The sequence below is a fragment of the Benincasa hispida genome, chromosome 8 (assembly GCF_027475165.1).
Source record: "Benincasa hispida cultivar pf3 chromosome 8, pf3_genome.v1.1, whole genome shotgun sequence".
Lineage (NCBI taxonomy): Eukaryota > Viridiplantae > Streptophyta > Magnoliopsida > Cucurbitales > Cucurbitaceae > Benincasa > Benincasa hispida.
Genome location: NC_143485.1, coordinates 5901573 through 5907572, shown reverse-complemented (window position 1 = coordinate 5907572; position 6000 = coordinate 5901573).

The window sequence follows — 6000 nt, the reverse complement described above, 5'->3', positions numbered from 1 at the left end:
CATAGTTAATGAATGTTGATTATTTGAATTAAAGAGTTTAATTAATTAATCTCGAATCATTTGAGCTTCTAATTTGTAGATCCATTAGGTTCCCCTACTAGCTCACCAAGGGTAAAATAAAGATTAATTAATTTTGGAAGAATTTGAATTATTCAAATTATAAAAAAAATATATTAATTATATGTGATACAATTAATATAATGTATATAGATACATTATATTATAAAGTTAATTTTGAATGAGATTCAAAATAAACTATATAATATGAGAAAATAATGTATTTGAATAAGATTCAAATATTAAATAATATGAGTGAGATTTATATTAAAACTATAGGTTAAATTTAATAATTAGGATTACACATTAAAATGATAGGTTATGAGAGGGAATTTCATTTGAATAAGATTCAAATGTAATATTAATTAAATATACAATATTTAATTAATTGAGGTTAATTAATAATTAATTTAATTTAATTTAATTTAATTTAAAATTGAATTAAATAAAACTCCTCTATACGTACAGGGGAGTTGAAGAGAGTAACTCCCCTCTCTCATGCTATGCAGAGATCTTTTTACATTTTGAACATGATTGGTGAAATTCTCCTATTGTCTCTAATTAATCTCTCTCACACTCTCAATACTCTTATACAACCGAGAGTGTTTCTCTGCAAAAAAATTTCTTCCCTTTTTCCAAAGAGTGATTCCCACAAACCAAGCCCTTATCGGAGAATAGCGAGGAAGTCCTTGTGGTGTGCCTTGTTCGAGATCCAAGAAGAGAAGGAAAGATCATGTTGTTTTGTGGAATTTGAGAAATTTGAAGAGTTGTTTTCAAGGACAATCATTTTTCCTTATAGTTCTCCTTTGTGAAAAGAATGTTTAAGTTTTATTTGTGTTTAATTTTTGGGAGTCTTTGTTTTGGATTCTTCAAAGATTTTATGAACTGATGGATAATTTGCCTTATTAGTGTTCATTTTTTCTTATGGAGGTTTGGTTGAAGATTTGGAGGAATTTTGGAATCATGAGCGAGCTGTCCAATAAGATCGAGATCAGTTTTGGCACTTTTGATTCAAACCTTTATGCGAAGAGGGAAGTAAATTGGACCAAATCACTATTGGGTAAGTTATGTTTGTGATTTTGGCATGATTGTATGTTTGAAATTAGTTATAAAGATTAAATTTAACTTATGTTTTATGTCCTAAGACTTGATTCAAGTTGATGAAAGCTAGAAGGTAGATTGACTGTTTGAATAAATATTTGAACTTGATATTGAGATAAGTAATCTTACTACTGGAGTCATCTATAAACTAGATGTCATAGATAGTATGATAGTGATTAGTTTTCTTGACAGTTATAGAAAGGATTGATATGTTACATAATTACAAAAGTTATGTGAGCATAATAGTATTTGAATATGGCATGAGGTGTTTCAATGGTATTATTGGAATGCTTTTGTGTTAGGCAACAAAATTTTAATTTTATATTGGCATCCCTAAGATTGCCTAAAATATTTGGAAGTATAGGTATGAGCATGATCATACTGAAATATGTATCATGATTTGTGTTGTGAATGTTATTGATAATATGTTATAGGTTATGGTAAGTAGGTGACGATTTACCCTCCTAACACTACTATGTTATAGCTACGTGAACCGACAGATTCACTATCATATTACAGTTCTGTGGACCGATGAGTTCACTACTATATTACACCTCTATGGAGCGACGGGTTTATTCCTATGTTACAATTCCATGGACCGACAGATTCACTTTTATATTATTATGTGAGCCTTCATGCCACCAGATTTGTGTTAGGATGGGTTAAATTGTTCACTAGACGGTCATCCCTAAATGGTTGCATTATGCATGTCCTACTAGCATGTTTGCATAAATGTATAGTCTAACCCTAGTAGTGGGGTTATTTATTGAGTATTTTTATACTCATTCTTATTATGATATGTTTTCTTGATAAAGGCAAGATCACACCGACGAATGAAAAGAAGAATCTATATTAGTACCAATGGGACTATAGCCAGACATTTCCGAATATGTTTTTCATCTTTTTCATGTTTAGTTGTTAGCAGTCAAATGTTTGATGTTTTAATTATTTTTCTGATTTTAAACCTATGTTTTTAGGGGACCTCGAGAAATTATTTTATGCACTTTGAACAAATGAATTTATTCAGTTTATTCATTTTTAATAAATTATTTTCTTTTCATTTTGGAATGAGTAAAGGTTGTGTTTTAAGATCAACATGTATGTAGTAACAGCCTATTAGCAGATCTTAGAAAGTTAGGACGTTATAGAGCTAGTAGCTCTTCTTAATATTATTTTTCAGATGTCATATTTTGGTACTTGAAGTATCTTTTTAATATTTTAAAAAGATATTTAAAAAGTAATTGCTAGAGCTATCTAATAACTTTAAATAGTCATTCTATTGATAGAAGTTATGTGATAGTAAATGAATTTGTGATCTTTAGAATAATAGAATAAAAACATTTATGCTTGCTAGATTTTAGTGTTTGTATGTTTGTGAGCATGATTTTAAAACTAGAATTGACTAATGAGTTACTCACTTTTAATGTCCAAGCCATAAATATATGTATATATTGTGCATTAGATAGACAAATATTTGATAAAGTCACATTTTGATTATGTATATATATAGTGTAGGAAATTCTCCTTGTACAACTAATGAATCATTTGATGTGAATGAGAACTATAATTTTCAAAATCAAATAAAAATTCATAAATCCCTTTTTTATGATGACCTATATGATACATTTGTGTGCTCTTGAAAAAGTTAGCTCTAGATACATGAAATTATCAAAGAAGTTTAAGACATTGTCTATTGATAATATTTTTGATAGATGAAAATTCTTGTCTAAAGAATAGGGCTAGAAACTCATTTTTACATGATTCTTATTGTGATGAGAAAAATGACTTGAATGGTAGAATCAAGTTTTCTTGGAGTTGAAACAGGTGAGCTCAAATCATTACCACGTTAACTGAAAATTGAATCGAATGATTTGAGGGATAAAAATCATAACAAAATTAAATCTTTCTCTTTGGAATTAAATGATGAAATTGTCAGTTTAAAAAATAAATTATTGATTTAAGAAACTAGCAATATAGAACTAAAAAAAGAGAACATTTCTTTTGTAGACAAATTTGAATTTTTTTAATGTGATGTTGATGAGAAAAATGACTTTTTGTATGTTCTTAAAGAAAAAGTATTTGTTAATAAAGAGCTTGAAATTGAAAAAAAAAAATCATATAAAAATTGACTATAGGTGCATAAAAAATGAATAAATTTGTTGATATGGGTAAACTTTTAGTGATAGAAGGGGATTAGACCAAATTATTTTAAATTGAAAAATTCTTGAAGAAAGAATTTCTTGAGAAATAATTGTGAAAAATCAATTAGTTAAAAAAAAATTATTGCCTAATGTTGTATGATATACCTGTGGTAAAATATGTCACGAGTTAATACTTGTTATTTGTCAAAAATCAATGCTAGTAATTTTGGAACTAATTTGAAATGGGTTCCAAAGTTCCTAAGAAATAAGTACCAAAATTAAATATTTTGATTGAGCTCTCTTTGTAAGTGTAATTTAAGAAGCAATTGTTCCTTGGACTTCTAAGGTAAAATTAATTCAATTCGAAGCAACTAAAAAAACTTTCTTGAATCCAACCAAGGAAATTGTGTATTTGGTAATAGTTTTTTTTTTTTTTTTAATTATTGAGATAATTATTCCTATGGTATATTTATATGGAAATTATATCTCTTGAATGGTTTTAAAAAGTTAGAATTTGAGATCTTGTGACCTACATTGGTTACTAGATTTAAAGCCACGAAAAATGATTGTATATGTATCTATTTGACATTTGTCTTCATTGCATATTATTTGGCTTTATTGCATGTTCTACCCTTGTGTTTTCTTGAAAAATTTTGAATAAAAGGATATTGAGTCATGCAAAATATTGTCATTGTTTTGATGATAAGATATGTTGTTTATCTTTTTTAGTGAAATTGATTAGAATCTTATTAAATGGTTTTTTTTAACACAAGTCTTACGCATAATTTGGACTATGTTGCTAATCAGGCCTAGTGCAGTCAACAACATATATGAAAATGCCTATGATGCTCGCATACTCATATTCATTAACACAATCACAGGTGTTCTTGAAAAACTTAACAGTAGGATTATAAAGAGTACATGCTGGTTTAGATTCAAAACAATTAAATTTCTTCAGAATCTTTTCTAAATAATGAGATTGATCCAAAGAAATTCTCTTTTCAGACCTGGTCACTTTTATGCCCCAGATTATATTTGCTTCTCCTAAATCTTTCGTATCAAAGCTTACACATAGCAAGGACTTCACATCATTTATAACGTGCAAATTTGACCCCAAAATTAATAAATCATCTACATACAAATATATGATAGTACACAAATTGTCTTCAAACTTATAGAGATTTGTCACTTTCATTAACTTTGAATCCTTTAGATGTGACTACATTATCAAATTTTTAATGTCATTGCTTAGGAGCTTGTTTCAAGCCATAAAGAGATTTATCTAACTTGCATATCTTGTTATCTTTACCATGCACTATGAAGTCTTCAGGTTGTTCCATGTAAATCTCTTCTTCAAGTTCACCATTCAAGAATGCAGTCTCTTACATCCATCTGATGTACTACAACGTTGTATAGGGCAGCGAGGAAAAATAATACACAGATTGAGGTGATTCTATACACAGAGGAGAAAGTGTCAAAGAAGTCTATATTTTCTCTTTGAAAACCCTTAGCTACAAGTCTGGTTTTTTACTTATCAATTGTTCCATCAGGTTTGAGTTTCTTCCTTGGGATCCATTTGTATCCTATTTCTTTGCAATCAGGGAGTAAGTCTACCAAATGTCAAGTCCTATTTGACTCAAGAGAGTCAATTTCTTCATTTATTGCTTATTTCCATAACTTGGCATGTACTAAAGATAGGGCATCTTTTAGGTTCTTTTGATCTTCTTCTATATTGAAGGTTTGGAAGTCATCCCCAAAGTCCTTGATAGTAGAAGCTCTTTTGCTTCTTCTAGGCTCTAGGTCTACTTCCTATTTGAAGTTTGATTTCTAATTAAGATCTCGAGCCCCCACTATTCCTTGATTTGAAATAAAATCTATCCTCAAAGAAGTCAGCATCATTGGATTCTATAATCACTTGATTTATTAGGTCATAGAACCTATAGGCGTTACTATTTATTTTATCCTATAAAGACACGTTTATTGGCTCTACTAGCAAGCTTTCTTCTTTTAGGATCTGGTATTCTTACTTAGGCTAGACATCCCCAAGTTCTTAAATATGACAAGTTTGATTTCTTATTCTTAAGAACTTCATAGGGTGAGGTTGTATTTTTAGACTTTGGTATTCTATTAAGCATAGCACACAGTTAGAATAATTTACCTCACCAATAAGAGATAACTCCTAAATTAAGTAAAATAGCAACTACTAGTTTAGATAGAGTTCTATTTTTTCTTTTAACTTTTTTCATTCATTTCAGGAGAATAAGGTATCGTCTTTTCATGAATTATTCCATGAGAGTTATAGAATTTATTAAATTCTCTTGAGTCGTATTCAGTTCCTCTATCACTATAAAGTCTCTTAACTTTTCTGTTAAAATGGTTTTCTATTTCAGTCACAAACAATTTGAACATGTCAAAAGCATCACTTTTATTTTTCAGTAGATATACAAATATGAAGTCAGAGCAGTCATCAATAAAAGTAATAAAGTATCTTTTACTATTTCTCGTCAAGACACCATTAAACTCACATAAGTATGAATGAATCAAATCTAGAGTCTCAGATTCCTAAATACAGATTTATGTGGAGTCTTTATTTTAGCCTAACTTCAATATTCACTTTTATCAAAGTCATTCATGGAGAATTTAAGAATCATTACCAACCTATTCATGTTACTAATTATTCGTTTAAGAACATGACAAAGCA